The sequence below is a fragment of the Coenobita brevimanus genome, chromosome 117 (genome assembly GCF_032717465.1).
Source record: "Coenobita brevimanus isolate Jiangsu-jjx chromosome 117, ASM3271746v2, whole genome shotgun sequence".
NCBI lineage: Eukaryota > Metazoa > Arthropoda > Malacostraca > Decapoda > Coenobitidae > Coenobita > Coenobita brevimanus.
In genome coordinates, this window is record NC_137070.1 from 2,216,430 (window position 1) to 2,234,895 (window position 18,466).

Below are 18,466 nucleotides of genomic sequence, written 5' to 3' on the forward strand. Positions count from 1 at the left end.
CTTACAACATGTAAGGGTTGATGATTGTCTTACACCCATGATGATAATACGTATTCGAAAAACTTCATTCTCTTCAGGACTCAGATATGCAAGCAGCACAATAATTATCTTCGTTATATCATCATCATTCCATACAGCGAGCTTTTTGAGCGCATGACCCTTGCTAGGCTTCTGCAGTCCAGAACATAAGGGTAGGATACCAACCAACGCCCCTGGTTAAAAAAATTAATAAATAAATAAAATCTTTAGGCACGTCTGTGCATTTCGGGCATCACTCCAGCTGCATTAATAATAATAATAATAATAATAATAATAATAATAATAATAATAATAGTAATAATAATGCATCTCTTTTTGAAGTTATTGGCAATGACTTTAGAGTGCGTGAAGATATTTACTTACAGTAGCTCTTCATGCACTCACAATATCCTCCCTCGAGTGCTATGTCAATTTTATCAAGATTATGGCGCCTTCACCTCCAAGCCATTTGTATCATAAGGATTAAAAGCAGAAACAAACTGGTGTTTTTTGTCTGAAGTTTGTTAAAAAAAAAAAAAAAAAAAAAACAGAAACCTGCAAAAATCTTGCTTTCCGAAAGAAAGAGAGCCAACATCAAAGTCAGTTCATTGTATTGTATTCCTTTACGTACGGCTTAATTATACTTCCTTCAGTAAGTAGTAAAACCAAGTATTTTTTTTTTTTTTTTAACTGCACCTCTCTCTCTCTCTCTCTCTCTCTCTCTGTCAGAGTTGCCAGATCGCAGCGGCCACATTACCAAACTTCAATTTTCATTACCAAATTTAACTTGTCATTACCAGATTCGTAAAGCTAGCATTTATTCTTCATTAATTATATATACAAGTGCGTGTAATCACTCTCCTTATAATTAACAGCATGTTAGTTATTTTCACGCTATGTAGGGTAGCAGATTAATCAGAGAGAGCAAACAATCCACCATCTCCATCCTGTGTATCCTCATACGTGTGAAAAATCCATTTGGCAATGCATTACTCTGATTCATTACCAAATGAATTTTTCATTACCAAATTGGCCCACATTTGGTAATGAAAAATACCAAATGGCAACCTGGTGTGTGTGTGTGTGTATGTGTGTGTGTGTGTGTGTGTGTGTGTGTGTGTGTGTGTGTGTGTGATCTAGATTAAGGTACCCTGCAAGAGGATAAAGTGAAAGGGATTATTACAATCAGTTATCTATAGACGGCTCACTGTGGCCTACATTAATCAAGAGCAGCAGTCAGTACAAGCGTGGCAGCCGTAGCGAAGGGTTTACTGTCATACTGTGCCAGCTAGAATAGGCTTTGGTGGCAAAGAATACGTATAAAGGGAAGAAATTTGAAAATGAGAATACAGAAAATGAAAGTGCCGGCCATGGCCCTGTTGCTGTTGACGCTTACTTTACTGTTCACTAGAAGCCCGCATTATGCTGCTGGTGATCGAGGTGAAAGAGGCTATGATGGTGGGGATGATGAAAATGACACCAACGACGAAGGTATGACTGCGATGGCGGGTAGAGAGTAAAGTTGTTGACTGACTTGGCTCACTGATGTTAGTATTACTGAAGGTAAGTATGACATCGACAGCTCATGTCGGCATCAGTGACGGTAAGTATGACTGATGGCCAGATGTAAGAAGGAATACAGGTAATAGAAACGAAAGATGAATAATTAGAATAAGAAAACTGGGATAAAGATCGTCAGGGGGAAGATTAACCCCAGTTAAACAAGACTTTAGCCGTTCTGGTGAAAACCCGCAAACATTTTCCCTTTCTGTCCTCCTCAACTTCAGACTGTGTCAATAAGGAACTAAAACCCTCGTGTACCGTGTTAATATAAATTTTATTACTCTCTCCATAACTGGTATGCTATTGCATAAACTCACTCAGCTATAGTTATGTTCATCATATACAGACAATTATTTCTTGCATTAGTCTGGGAAGCTAGTGATCGAGTAGTCAGGGCAGTAGTTTGTTGTCCGAAAGAACTATTTCGATGGCGGACTGAGGTAATTTCGTTAAGCAGACCTAAATGACCCTTCACAATATCCACAGACATTCCATTCTAAAACATTCTGGTTCCTACCATAACGCTAGTGCTGAATTGTATATCCCTGCCACGTACTCAGTATGGACCTTGAGTATTAGTACTGAAGGGCTGACATGAGAAATTGTGATATGTAGGACGACTGCTGGGCCTCACACACACACACACACACACACACGGGCTCGTAGATAAATAAATACATATTGATGATTACATATAGACACACAGGTAAATAACCTAGCGTATTATTTCGTTCATTTGTACACTGGTGATTTTCATTCATTTGCCGATTCCTTTCCTTTCCTGACTAACGATTGCTTTGCCTTAACCCATTAATGGTAAGACTTCCTCTGCCAGGGATTTTGCTGGACGGGTACTAAGCGTACCGCCCTCCGCCTATCGGCTCATAGTCGCGAAACTCATACGGTAGGTCCCTACCCCTGGGTTCCCTTCTTTATTAAATTTTCAAATTCCGTCGAAGCTGGGAGCCAATGGGTTAATACTTTGTATTTGTTCTTTATATGTTAAAAATATGATTTGTGTATCGCTATACACTACATAAATAAAATACAGTAATATCAGTGTACCATTAATGGAACTGGCTAAGAAGAGATACGAGGAAGCCTCCTTAACAGACGAGAATGCAAGCCTGTATCTGCCAAGGCAGTGTGTGTGTGTGTATGAGAGAGAGAGAGAGAGAGAGAGAGAGAGAGAGAGAGAGAGAGAGAGAGAGAGAGTTCCTGATCACTGGCTGTTTAGAAAGGAGGTAACAGTTGAAAAAGCAGTTGTTTATGTGAGATAGCTCAAGACGGGTCTCCTCTTTTCTTCTCTTTATTCGCAGAAGATAGTTGCACCTTTACTCATATTTTTAAGCAAGGATATAAAACATATGCTTAACTTTCCTTACCGCGTAGTAGATTACGTATAATAAATGGCTCACTCGGTAAGCTGCTGTACTCACGCAGTTGCAAGCGCTGGTTCGAATCCTCGCAATATTTAATTTAATCAAAAAATCACCGGATGTAAATATGATAAGCTAACAAGAACGTTATCGTAGTTTATTATCTGATAGTGCATGTAAAGACCGAGCACTGTAATATATTCTTATGTGTGGAGTAATACCCTTCTACAAATGATATCGGTAGTGTTTTAATCAGCTTTTGTTCAGTTTAGGCCAAGCATGGTGGAAAGGTTCAAAATAAGTCTAGGATGAAGGGATTCGATGTTAAGAACAACCAGCCAAAAGCCGAGATCACAAGGTTTGGTCAAAGTTTGATCTGCGAGAGTTGTAGTGTACTGGGACGAATATGTACATGATGTTTGTCAGCATCTGTTGTGATTGCCTGCACTAGTTTTTATGTGTTCGACTTGGAACATAAATTTTTTCAGCTCGTTCCCAAAGACCCAGCAGTCCTCGAACGTGTCACACACCACATCAGCGCTAATACCAACATTCCATACTGATCACATGATGTGGCTGTCTCATTCCAGACAGGTGTACTTGTGTTAATGGGAGTGTTTTTATGTCATGCAGATGAGTCTCGCAGATCAGTAAAGTCTTTTCCACGATATCCAGATCATTAAACAGTTCCTTACCCTAGCCTAGGGTCGAACCCGCGTCCTCTCTAACGAACTGCTACTCTAACCACTGGGTCACCACTTAAAATGTAGCTGTTCCAGAACTGAACAAATGATGATAAATAGGATGAAAAATGTGTTAATAAGGTACTAAGAAAGAAAAGTATGAGGATATAAGGCAGTACATTAGGACTCCACGATGCTTTGCATAAAGCAGAATCAACAACAGTGAGTGAATCAAAGCCGTCAAATGTTATTACATTTATTTTCCAAGGCAACAAGATTTCCGGAAATAAAATGAGATTGTTTGTTCCGCTAAGTTAATAAAATAAAATTTTCAGGGAATTGCATTTTCAACTAAATGACCATCCTGACTGAAGTAACTTTAATGTACAGAGCTTATGCTTTCTGTAAAGGAAATTGAAGATAAACTCCACCATATTGTTTGTATTTATTGAGAAAACATTTTGTACTAGAGGGGCACTCAATGGAGTGCATCTTTCCGACAAGGGTAACGTAATATCCAACCATTATCCGGATCGGTCGCAAAAGTTAATTGATTGTTCCCTGGTACAGAGGCTATCTACCCACCAAATTTGGCCCCAATCTTTCTTTAGTTTTTGAGTAATCCTGCTAACAGACAAACACATAGGGGTGAAAACACACTCTCCTTGTCGAAGAGCACAAGAGTGTAATTATGTAGCATACAAAATGTGGTGCTTAACTGACTTCAGCCATGATTAACCTTAATAGCATGAAAAGTAATACAATACTTTAATAAAGCATGAAAACATCGTATTCACGCCTACATTTCTTGTTGATACAAACATGCTAACGCATATCTAGAGTGGCTTATACACTTCTTGTGATACATCACTCTAAGGCAAAATATTTTAGTTTGCTCACTGATTCAACAGTTACGTGTAGCTTACTAACAGCCTCAAATCACACAATCAGCATAATCAAAATTTTCGTATAATCTGTTGACTACAGTGAAAAATAAAGATGATTCAGGCTGTTATATTCTGTTCAGTTACATAAGACTGTAGTGCTGTTAATATTGTTATGCTGGTAGGATTGGTTAGTGCTTTGTATCTGAGTATGTGAGGAACGTTCTATAAATCAAGTATTAGTCATAGAATCAGGTTAATGCTTTATATCTGGAGGTGTGAGGAACGTTCTAGAAACGCCTACATGTGTGTCTGATTTTCCTTCTATCTTACCTTAGGCATTAGTTCTTGTCCTTATTGTTTTTGTGTATTGTTAATTCAAGTGCATTAGTGCGAGAGAAAATACGAGTATAAGTTCTCTCCTAGGCTCTAAAATATGCATTATAGCACAAGAAAGCTTGAGGTCTTTCCTAGGCTCTCAGTTATTCTGGGTTGCACTATTTAGGTGTAGTAGGGGTGGGGTTTAAAGGGCTCTTCCCGCCTTTCGAAACAGTTTAGTCTGTAAAAGTCAGTTAATTAGTGAGAGGCAGCCAGTCAGTGAGGGAGCTGGAGTAAGTGGGTCAGTAACGGACAGCCTGTGAACAGTCAGTGAGTCAGTTACTCAGTGGGAGACGGACAGTGAGAAAGTCAGTGACAGAGTGAGACGGTGAAAGCCGATCGGCGAAGGGCGGAGTAGTCAGGCAGAGAATCAGTGAGTGACGGTCAGTCAGTCAGTGGACGGACAGTGAGCTTGTGGTGGTGAATGAGGTAGCGTGAGAGAGAGAAAAGCCACAGTGTTTTGCAAGTGTACCTTAGCTGTGCCTAGAAGGAATATAACCTGAAGTGTTGTGCAGCCTTTGATTAACATCCTGTCCTGTGTACACGTCGTTCTTGACTTATCAACGAACCCGACGATGTAATGTTATAGGCTATAATGACCAGGATTTAAAAAAATACTTGACTACAAGTGAAAGTACACAACATCATTAACCTCAAGAACCATGAGCGGTACTTATATCAAATATATGCTAAATAATTCTAATGAATTTTAATTAAGGAAAGAGAAATATAATAATTATGATATGTTGCTGATTCTGTCATTATCCAAATTATTATCTGCAATAGAACTCCTAATCCCCTAGTTATTAAAAAAAAGTTATATAGCAAAAAATATTATACTGTTCCGTTTTTCACCAATAGCGGCGACTGTCGGTCCTTAAGATCCCCAGTATGCTAGGGATAGCAGGAGTATCATACAGTCGCACTAGAACTTACTGATCTTTTACCTATCACCTTCTGATCAGTGCAATAGTCACCAAATTAAAACACAAGCCACACCTCATGTGCATTAGTTTCAAAGCTGCCAGTAACACTCGACGGCACCCATCAAAGTTCAGTTCATTGGTAATCCAGACACAACCACAAGGAGCACGTTCCCACTTTCCCATGATATAATCATCTTATCTGACCCAACCAAGGTGTGTATAAGGAGAGCTGTCTTCATCCTCATTGAGCTCTGTAGTAACACATTTTGAAAATGACTTTTTTCCTAGGGACTTTTTAAGGTTTATTAGTAGACTAAACACTTCATTAAAATAAAGAAGAGGAATTTTTGTTTTAATCCTGATGCTTTTATAACACCAAATAAATAATAACAATAATTTTCTATATAGCAGTATGTGGCAGTTCTATGTCCTGATTGGCTAGCTATTATGACGTCACTAGCTCCACCCCCTTACCACACGTCACTAGGCGGGAAGGCGGTTTGTTTGTGTTCACAGTGTATGTTTGTAGTGATTTTGTGTCGTGCTGTCGCTACACGCAAAGTTAATTCAAGAAAGAGAAGGAAGTTTGTATCTCTTCATGTATTTCTGCGAAACCGACACAAGTATTACGAAAGTGGCCATAGATGCCTACAAAAGAAAAGACCTATTGCACGCCAAGCAAGTAAAACCATGGTATTTCATTTGCTCTATGAATTTTTCCCACAAGTGTTTTAACTTTCACCTGTCATATGACAATGTCAAATTTTCTTTAGAGCAAAGTTTGTGCCCTGCTTTAAATCTACCAAGACTAGGAAGCAACATTCGCAATCCTGTTTCGTATGAAGATCACATTGAGTATTTTACCAGTGCCGACTTTTTGCTTTCAGAACATTAGATTTTTACTGGAAGTAAAAGATTTAAGCTTTCAGTACCTTCTCAGTTATCCATTAAGTGACACTATGATAATACTTCTATTAGTTTCAGCATTACTTGATAGTTCTCTAGATTTTGTTGTCATAGTTGTGGATGTGCAGTATTTTCGTCAGACTATTGTTTTCAGTACACAGAATGGGCTACTGAATATACTGTACAGGTTGTCTAGTGAGTTTTGTCATTAATGTTATGTATGAAATAGATTACGTATATGTGGAATATTGCATTAGTCTGCCAATATATTTAAGTTTTCTTTGTTTACGTGACAGACAATGTTCTACGAATAACAACACCGAACAATTGTGTGTAACTTGCAAAAAACATGTTAACAGAACTATTATTATTATTATTTTATGGCTTAGAAGGTCTTGAATAATCATCACCAGTTGCTAATGACAAACTCACTGGACACCCCATGTAGTAACACGGATTTGCTACTGTGTAATTAACAGCATTTTGCTGTCATTTAAATGCTTATATAATCAGGGTTCTTATCAGTAATGCCTTAGCTTATGTCTTCCTTATCACAAAGTTTGACAAGATAATGTCATTCAGATTAAGCTTCATATTTATTACAGTAAGGCAAGAAAGAGTGAGGATTAGTGAGGACGTTTTTTTCCCCCTTAATTTGGTTGGTTTTATTTTTAAGCTTACCAGGTTACTACAGGTTCCTAAACTGGGTATTGTCTTTGCTAATATAACTGCAGTATCACTTTTATGCCAGTTTTTTTCTCCAGGAAGCTACTATAATGTTATACCCCTGTGAGTGTAAGGATAGGCTGTGGTAAGGGGGCGTGGCAAGGGCGGGCCAGGGTAAAAGTTGCCAACTAGTCAATTTCCTTGAGCCTCACATGCACCCAGCTCTCCTTATACACACCTTGGACCCAACCAGATGTTTCATGATCGTCTACCTCTGTCAGTCCATTTAATGAGAGAATATATATATATATATATATATATATATATATATATATATATATATATATATATATATATATATATTTATATATATATATATATATATATATATATATATATATATATATATATATATATATATATATATATATATATATATATATATATGAAGCATACAATTCAATGTCGAAATCTGTGCTATCCCACAACACCACCGTTATTACATGACAGAACCACACAGCACAGCTCAACATACCGTGTAGAACAATCACCACACAAGCATTACCAGATCCAATTTGACAACACTCCACCTCCAAACATTCCTACACTGCCAATGAAGATACACTCGCACACTCAATTCAAGTGCAAAACAATAATACACCTCGATCAGAGCACTATACTACAAGCCCCCCCTCCCCTGACATTCTCCCATCAGAGATATCTGTAAATAAAGCAAATCGAGTTCATCTACCTAGGCTTAGATTAGGACATTACCCAGTCCTTGTCAGCTATCAGCTTAGATACGGGTTGGGTGAAAGCAGAGATGATTTCTGCCCCATTTGTACAATAGGTCCACGCAACATAGGACACATAATGTACCTTACCATTATAGAACAGACCCACACAACACAACAAATAATAGAGCACTGCACAGCACATTCCACACGAAGATACAGACACATCAACCGTTTAGGGAACGTTTGTGACCACTCCAGAAGGGCAGCTTCTTATCTGCAGTAGTCGGGGTCTGGTCGGCTGGGTAGGCCGAGATGAAACAGCAACAACAACTCCACCTATGAACATTAGCACTAGCGTCTCACAGTCTGATAGTATCTTTTTATTGTTCTGAATCCGATTTAGGGCATAGACTGGATAGTTTGTTCTCTAAGATCAGTTCTTCACACATCATTCCGTTTGTTCATCCACAAGGGCAGTTTCTTATCGGCGGTCGACGGGTCTGGTCGGCTGGGTAGACCGAGGTTAAACAACAGCAACAGCTCCACTCATGAATATTAGCACGAGCATGTCGCAGTCCGATTGTACGTATTTTTCATGTATCCGGCTCAGGGTATAGACATGATGGTCTAGCTCTTCACATATCATCCTGTGTGTTAATAAGCTCTTAGCACATGTTCCTTTATCTCTCCCTTTTGCTTTTCAAATCGTCTCACTGTGCAGTATCCTAGAATCCTTGATTTCAAAAGAACATCATCGTCAAATGCTTTCCCCCACCCTCCAAACCTTCAGACCACACCGTACAAGAAAAGAGCAACAAGGGCTTGCAGGACTAGACTGTCAGAAAGAGAAGCCTTAGAAGAGGTAGAAAGTTGTGCTAAAATAAAGCAACTAATCATAGGGGAACAGACTTAATGAGAAATGCGCCTTAAAAAACGATGCAGTTGCAATATACGGTTATCCCAAATAAATGACCATACTACCTCAGTGGCATGTTAACTCTGGCCCTTAATGTAATACAAGGATCGTGCTTGTAGCAGAGTCCCACCTGGCTGTGTGCACCTCGTGTCAACTACATAGATTAGGCCAGGTGGCTACTGCCCTGCTGACACCACAGTGGTCCAATAAGGTCCGGATTGTCCTTCTGGCTGGTCACAGCCACCCTGCTAACACCACAGTGAAACCACCGCTCAGTTGACACCTCAGTGGAATAGTAGGGATCGTCCTCCTAGCTGGTTACTACTCCCCCGTTGACTCCACAGTGAAATAACAGGTCGTTCCCCTGGCTGGTTACCATTGCCCTGTTGACCCTACAGTGGAGTAAGTTGGGTGGTCCTCCTGGCTGGCCTCGCTAGTGGTGCCGCCACTGTGGCTGGAGGAGGCCCTGAAGTTGGTCCTGAGACATGCCAGAGCGACGGCCTCGTCCACCTCGTCGTAGATGTGTTCAGACATCAGTGTGTTGGAGCGACGGAGCTGAGGGGCCGGCAGTGGCTCCAGGTACCCGTCATCACATTCACCACCACCAGACTTCCTCATATCTGCACCGGAACATGATGATGAAAGTGGTAGTTGTGGTGGCAGTTGCTTCCCCTCTTTATTCTGAAAGATAAAGTGATATTCGGCTATTAATATGTTCAGATTCAGCCTGACACCATTTCCTACATTCCCAAGACTGGTTTGATATTAAAACTGACATGGAGTCTTGCTCATATCCTAGTAAAACTGCATTGTTTCAGCCGACTCCGATTTACTTTCCAGTATATTCGCTTCCATCATAACTCTTCACTTCAGTCTTAGTCTGTGTTTGTGCTTACCTTGAGACTCATGACGCAGAGGCCGACGGAGGCTACTAGAGCAAGCAGCCAGCCCAGCACAGCCAGACCTGCCACTGTCACCCTCACCCACTCGCCTTCCTCTTGTCCATTGCCAGTAACCTGACGTCCTACTTTTGATATGGCACAAGTTGAAGATAAAGCTAAAAATTTAACTAAGTAGTTTAACTGACAAGTTCACATTTTATAGTTAGTAAGAATTACTTTAAATGTATCCATAATATTTAAATTTGTCACTGCTCCTATTCACATTTATTTTTAAGTTTAAGTGTAGAAGGAAAGAGAGAGGTGAAAAGATTAGTAAGAGAGAATAAGAAGAGAGTGGATGAGGAATTTGGAAGGAATTTGAGTGTAAAGTGGAGGGTCTTTAAGAAAATGTTCTGGACAGAGGTGAAGAGGGTAAGACAGGGTGGCAGTGAAGTTGGAAGGGAAGTCAAAGATAGAAATGGTAGATTACTAGTGGAGAAGGGAGAAAAAGTGAGCAGATGGAGAGAACATTTTAAGGTATTGTTGAACATAGAGGATGGAAGTAATGTGAGTATAAGTGGCTGGGGAATGGCTGGGAGAAGGAGAGGGGTGAGAAGACAGGAAGAAATGAGTAGGATAGAAGTTGTGGAAGCAATGAAGGAAGTTAAACTGGGGAAAGCCCCAGGAATTGATGGAGTGTGTGGTGAAATACTGAAGCATGGGGGAGAGAGAGTAGTGGAATGGATGTGGAAGATGTGCAGATTGGCCTGGGAGGAAGGTAGAGTCCCGGAGGATTGGAAGTCAGGTATAATTATTCCCCTGTACAAAGGAAAAGGGGAAAAAGGAGTGTGTGGTAATCATAGGGGTATTTGTCTTCTTAGTATAATCGGAAAAGTGTATGGTAGGATACTTATTGACAGAGTTAGGGAAAGAACAGAGGAATTAGTTGGAGAAGAACAGGGAGGATTTAGGAAGGGAAGAGGTTGTGTAGATCAGATATTCATTCTTAGATTTTTAGTGGAAAAGTTTCTAGAGAAGGAAAAGAAGTTGTATGTGGCTTTCGTGGATTTGGAGAAAGCATATGACAGGGTGGATAGACAAGGATTGTGGAAAGTATTAAGAATATATGGAGTAGATGGGAAGTTGTTGAATGCTGTGAAGAGTATGTATGATGGTGCTAAGGCTGCAGTGCATGTGGATGGTGAACTGAGTGAAATTTTCTCTTTGAAGGTTGGGTTGAAACAGGGATGTGTCATGTCTCCATGGTTGTTCAATCTGTACATGGATGGGGTAATACAAGGTAGGGTAGTGGATGTTGGAGTGGCCTTGGTGAGAGAGGGTAGTGTCTATAAACTCCCTGTACTGTTGTTTGCAGATGATACTGTGTTGTTGAGTGAAGACGAAGGGGAGCTGCAAGGCTTGGTGGATGAGTTTGGGACAGTGTGTAAGAAACAGAATCTAAAGGTGAATGTAGGGAAGAGTAAAGTGATGGTCTTTGAGAGAGGTGAAGTCAGTGAATGTGCAGCGAGGTTGGATGGTGAGGAATTGGAAAATGTGAGTACGTTTAAGTACTTGGGTGGTGTGATGAGTAAGGATGGAAGTTTGGAAGGTAAAGTGCTTGAAAGGGTACAGCAGGGAAGAAAGGTTTCTGGTTCCTTGAAAACAGTGATAAGAAATAGGGAAGTGGGCATGGAAGTGAAAAAGTTACTACATGGCAGTATTGTGATACCAACTCTAACGTATGGAAGTGAAGCTTGGACGTTGTTGGAAGGACACAAGTCAAGAGTGAGAGCAGTGGGAATGAGTTATTTAAGAGGAGCCTGTGGAGTCACATGGAGAGACAGGCTGACAAATGAGGATATAAAAGAGCGTTGTGGTGTGGATGTGGATGTGATAGGAAGCGTTAGGAGGAACACACTGAGGTGGTTTGGCCATGTGGAGAGGATGGAGGGTGAAAGACTGACGAAGAGGGTGTATGTGAGTGAGGTGGAAGGGGAGAGAGGGAGGGGGAGGCCGAATATGAGATGGAGGGATGGGTGGAGAGGTATATGAGAGAGGGGTGTGTGAGTTGGGAGCAGGGCAGTGAAATGGCGGGGGACAGGGAGACGTGGAGGCGATTTGTTTGTGGCCACCCCGAATGGGATTGAGGGTTCTGGCAATAGATAGATAGATAGGGAGATTATTTCTCCTTTTCTCCAATGCTGCTTCCATCAGTATAGTTTTGAGTTTCTTAACAGACTGACATGTTTCATGCAACAGTCATTTGGGAGCAGGAACCTCTCCAACACTTGCATTTATAAAACCTCACTTATTTTCTGCAACACAATATTCAACTTGAGAAGACATCTAGGTGTGAAGGAGTAAACGAAAGCTACATCCAAACCTACTGAAAGAAATCTGACTTAGGCTGAATAATATCTTCAGGAGATAGCAATATCAAAGTAAAGATTACGTCATTGGTCTTTAAAAGTTAATAGGACGAATTGTTGCGCCATCCCTACATCACTAGAAGCAATTATACCAGACACAAAATCACTTACACCTATTAATGTATCGCAGGAAGGAAGCTTCATGACTTAGTGGGCAAGTTAATGTTAATACTCCCAAGCAAGCGAGCCGTGGGGCCGATTACCACAGATATAAACACCAGTTTATGCTTAACCTGGCAGGCCTTTTCTTATATGAAAATTTTGTCAAAATCGCATTTATTCATCAGCCTGGCTAACTTATCCATGAATCGCAGTAATAAAAGTTATTCTTTATAAGTCAGTTCCATACTAAAGCAATACTCACGTAACGTAGAAACATCTAATGCACTGTCAGAGCTTTCATACAGTAGTTGGCATACGCTTGTCATCCCGTTGTTCTCAGAAGTAGCTAGTACTACGAAAATTACAATAACTTTTTTACAGAACAACTGCACAGGAATATACATATAATTTTTCGAAAGGTAACAACCCGTGTTATTTGCAGTTTACTTCTGCTATACATTATCGATCCTAACTTCCTGCTGTACTGCTTAGCTATGATTTTCTAGGAAAAAAAAAAAAAAAGTCTCTCTCTCTCTCTCTCTCCCTCCCTCCCTCCCCCCCTCTCTCTCTCTCTCTCTCTCTCTCTCTCTCTCTCTCTCTCTCTCTCTCTCTCTCAAACATCGTACACTGCTGTTATGGACTCTGGCAGCCTGGCTTTCCCTTTGAACCTCTGACTCTGCCAACTGCTGGTACGGAAATCGATGTGCCAGCAGCACAGTACCATATTTTCAGTACAGCTTCTTTTAGGCCTCAGAGGGTTGACGTACACCCCGGTGATACAAAAGTTAAAGTAATATTTAGTCCCGAATATTCCAGATAGTCACCCTAGAACAGCCTTTCTCTGTCCCTCGTAAAAACTCAGTGGCTTAATTTTTTTATGCTCTGACCTCTCTTGCAATTAGAAACAATGTCTACTGCAGCGTCGAAAAAAAAAAAATGGATATTGAATAGTCGCCTTCTTTTTTTGTTTTCCTCGGTTGGTTTTGTCTTTGGTTGGTATTTTGAAAGATTGTTAAATGTAGAGGAGGAAAGGGTGGCTGAGAATGTGGCGGATGAAAGGGTGCAAGGAATCAATGTGTTGGGAGAGTTGAATGATTCTTTGATCACGAAGGAGGAAGTGGAGAAGGCAGTAAAGGAGATGAAAACAGGGAAAGCTGCAGGTATGGATGGGTGTGCTGTGGAATGCCTGAAGGGTGGTGGAGTGACTATTGTTGACTGGTTAGTAAGATTGTTGAATGTGTGCTTTGTGAAAGGTATGGTGCCAATTGACTGGGCAAGTGCTTGTGTGGTCCCGTTGTATAAAGGCAAGGGTGATAAGTATGAATGTACTAGCTTTAGGGGTATAAGTCTGTTGAGTGTTGTAGGTAAGGTGTATGGTAGAGTGTTAATTATGAGAGTTAGAGAGGGTACAGAGGGAGTGATAGGTGATGAGCAGCGTGGCTTTAGGAGAGGGAGGGGAAGCGTGGATCAGGTGTTTGCTGTGAGACAAGTGTGTGAAAAGTATTTAGCGAAAGGTAAGGATGTGTTTTAGGCATTCATGGATTTAGAGAAAGCGTATGATAGAACTGATAGGGAGGCTTTGTGGACTGTTTTAAGACTGTATGGACTTGATGGTAGGTTACTGAAAGGGGTGAAAAGTTTTTATGTAAATAGCAGGGCGTGTGTAAGAGTGGGAAGTGCTCTGAGTGATTAGTTTCCCGTGAGAGTGTGGCAGCGACAGGGATGTGTGATGTCGCCTTGGTTGTTTAAAATTTATATGGATAGTGTTGTAAGGGAGGTGAATGCAAGAGTTTTAGGTGGAGGTCTGAGTCTGGTGAATGTTGATGGTGGAGAGTGGAATCTGAAGCAGCTGCTGTCTGCAGATGATACTGCACCGGCGGCAGATTCAGAGGAGAAATTGAGACAGTTGGTAGAGGAGTTTGGAAGGGTGTGTGAAAGGAGGAAATTGAAAGTAAATGAGATTTAGAGTAAGTGATGAAGTGTACGAGGTTGGTAGATGGTAGGGGGATGAATATAGTTTTGAATGGTGAGTTGTTTGAGGAGGTAGAGTATTTTAAATATTTAGGGTCACATGTTGCTGTGGATGGAAGAATAGATGCAGAAGTGAAGTTTAGAATGAATGAAGTAGGAAAGGTGCTGGGAGGAATGAAAAAAGTGTTTAGATGTCGTTCGCTTTGAATGGATGTAAAGAGAAGGATGTATGAGGGTGTTGTGGTACCGACTGCGTTATATGGGGCTGAAACATGGAATATGGGTGTAGCAGAGAGGAAAAGTTTGAATGTAATGGAGATGAGGTGTCTGAGGAGTATGTGTGGAGTGACGGGTATGGATCGAGTGCGAAATAATGAAGTGCGAAGGAGAACTGGAGTTGTTTGGGAGATGGCTGGTAGAGTTGAGCAGAGGGTGTTGCGATGGTTTGGCCATATGGAGAGAATGGATGATGAGCGATTGGTGAAAAAGATAAGTACAGTAGATCTGATGTGAGAGGTGTAACGCTGAGAGGAGGACCACGAATAGGATGGATGGGCAGTGTGAAGAGAGTGCTGGATGCGAGAGGAATGTCTGTTGAGCAAGGAAGAGTGGCTGTGCGTGACAGAAATAAATGGAGAGAAATTGTGAATGAATAAATGATGACGCAGCCCTGAGGGGATTCCCCCGCATTTGGTCTGATCAGCTAGTCAGGTCAGGTGCGGGTAAGGGGATGGGTCTATTATGATGTGGCAGGGGTAAACCAGCTCTGCTGTCGGGCCCTGCTGCGGATGTCACTGATTGCACTGCGCAGTTGACCCTTGTGCGGTGTTGTGCGGTGAGGATCTGTCCCTTCTCCGCTCTGGGGCTAAGATGCGAATGAATGTGTTCTCCGCTCTGGGGCTAAGATGCGAATGAATGTGTTTGAATGGATGAGTGTGTCGTCCTGTCTCGGCTACCTCCCTTTCCTTGGGGGAAGCAGGCTAGGTATATAGATAGATAGGTTTTGTCTTATGCTCTCATTAAGCTGGGTGTTTTAGTACTATTGAAACTTTGTGGAATGTTGGCTGGTTTTGACAATAGGATAATCCCATAAGATTATCTTATTTAAGAAACATTATTCACCGAAAGAGAAAGGATATCTGTAACATAATATGGAGTGGCAGTTTATTAGCTATATCTATCTATCCATCTATCTATTTATATACCGGTACATGAAATCTATCTCTATCTTTCCATCTATCTCTTTATCTATCTATTATCTATCTCTCTATGTATATATGCGCCAGCGCGCGCGCGTTTGTGTTGTGTGTGTGTGTGTGTGTGTGTGTGTGTGTGTGTGTGTGTGTGTGTGTGTGTGTGTGTGCGCGTGCGTGCGTGCGTGCGGTGTGTGTGTGTGTGTGTGTGTGTGTGTGTGTGTGTGTGTGTGTGTGTGTGTGTGTGTGCAATATACATATGTATAAATTACTGAACTCAAGTACCTGGCGCATTATTGATCTCGTTGTTAGACAACACTTACAGTAGGTCTCAGACCTTTAAACATTCAACATCTATGTTCAGTGTTCTTTCATAGCCCTTTCCCTCGACCCCACAGCTCAGTGTCATTCTACTCATTTCATTATTTCCCCACAACCAGCTTTTCCCTCCAGCACCCTAACTCTTGGAGGATATCTTGCAAACCTTACTGTACGCCTGCCACTTATCCTTGTATGCAACACTCGTTTTCACAGGGGAGACTCTCCTACCCCAACCACAGACGCACCGTCCACCATCCCTCCAGCACCTTCCGCCCCTTACACTGCTCACTACTCCCATTCAGTAATGATTGAATGGCGCGACACAGGTCACGCAGTCAACGAACTCGCGACTTACCAGAACGACAGTTGTGTGAGTTGTAGAGATGGATGTGTTGGATGAGGTTGAAGGAGCCGGAGAGTTGATTGGTAAAGTTGAGAGGAGATAGTCCAGCATCCTCCACCACCACTCTGTCCCCACCACCCCACACCACCTGAACGATATACAGCATACCACTTTATACACTGGTTATACGCTCTCTCTCATGCTCAGCCACATTATACACTCACTTTTATACCACGTTACGCCCACCATACGTTTACACCACGTTGTACACTACCATTTATACCACATTGTACATTGCCCTATCACTATATACATTACAACCTAACTAGTTACCTTTATATCACGTTATACACCATACCTTACTTTTCTACCACGTTGTACACTACCTTCAATTTATACTACGTTATATACTATCTCACTTACCTTACTATGCCATCTTATACAAACCACGTTATACAGTACATGAATATTATACAAAGTTATACACAACCTCACACTGCGTTGTAAAATACCATACTTTTATGCTCGTTATACACTACCATACTTTAATGTCACGTGACACACTAGCATACTTTTATGTCCCGTTATACCACCATACTTTTCTTTATTTTTATTTTTGATTTAATTCTTGTCAGTTTGCCAAAGAAATTAGTTTGAAAGGTTTTATACTAGCGGTTTTATACTGTCAGATACGCTTATGTGAAGCTTCAGAATGTGGTGAATGTTTTTGGCATTATCAGATACAGCCTAGATTCCGGGAGCTTGAATGATGAGTGAATGGAAGCCTGGCCCATTCGAGTGGGCAAACTTGGACTTTCTGGACGTTGCTACTCCTCACCCTGCTCTAGGGGGGAAAAGGAGGTCCTGGTGATGATGATGATGTTTTATTGTACTATCCACTGTAATAATGGACCTGTTAAACATGTGCTACTATATAAGGAAGTATTAAAATTGTACAAGATCTCAGATTTCATAACGTCACTTCTTTCTCATCAATAACCGGTAACAATATTTATGTAACCAGCCATAACCCATGACCATTTCTGCTTCGATTTCTCTTCTAAGACATTTCTCGGAACATAACTAGATCACCACAGGATGATGGCCACGGAGACCCTCGTAACTATGCTGGAGATACACTCCCTGCCTAGCTCTCGTCGTGAGCAGGCCTCCGGCCAGTCTCTCTCGAGCTGTGGACTCTGTCTCATTTACTGAAAACGAATTTCGGGAGTTTTTCCAGCTATTTGGCTTTGCTGGACTTAGCCTCATTTACTGAGGGAATTTTCTGTTGTTTTTCTCGTTTTTGGCGAGACTCTGTCCCTGACAGATAGACCTTGTCTGCTTGTGTTTGTGTGTGGGTGTGCTTGTGTGTGTGTTTGTCGGTGTGTGTGTGGGTGTTTTTTTTTTTTTTTTTGCCTGCCGTTTGTGTCTCTCTGCGTAGTACGAAGCCGAACCCTGAAGGGCTGCCGTTAGGGCGTTTCCTTGAAGGGGGGCCATTAGGGTCTGGTTATAGGAAGCGCAGAGAGCGGCTCTGGTAAATTAGGGAAGACCCGGAAGGGGCAGTGGCGGGGCCTCCTACGTCGCCCTTTAGAGGGCGGGGAGCATAGGTATTCCGTCACTGTAGGGACCTGCCGGATTTTACTGTTTATTGTTTGAGTGTGTGTGATAGTGTATCTGGCTGTGTGTCTGTGTGAGTGGTGTCTGTGGGTGTTTGTTTGCGTGCCTATCTGTCAAGCACTATGAGAGGGACCCATGTCCCTAGGCTTTCGGGGCAGGCCTGCCCCTCGCCCTCCAACCAGAGACCTTCTCGCCCTGCTGCTGTGCAAGGCGCGAAGCAAGAGCCGCGTCTTTCTGATGCCAGCTCTCGTTCGTCAACGTCTGGCGAGGCTGCTGCCTCCCCTACCTCTCATAGGGGTTCTAAGCAGAGGCCTTCCTGCCCTGCTATGGTGCCAGGCGCGAAGCGAGAGCGGCGTCTCTCTGATGCCAGCTCTCACTCGTCGATGTCTGGCGAGGCCTCTGCCGTTTCCCCTTCTAGGCCTGCAGGGCCCACTCCCCGTGCACGGGATAACGCCTCATCCGCCCCTTCCACTTTAGCACGTGCAGCCAAGGTTGCACGTGTCCATGAGGTGATGGAGGAGGGAGTTTCGGCTCCTCCACCTCCAATTAGCAT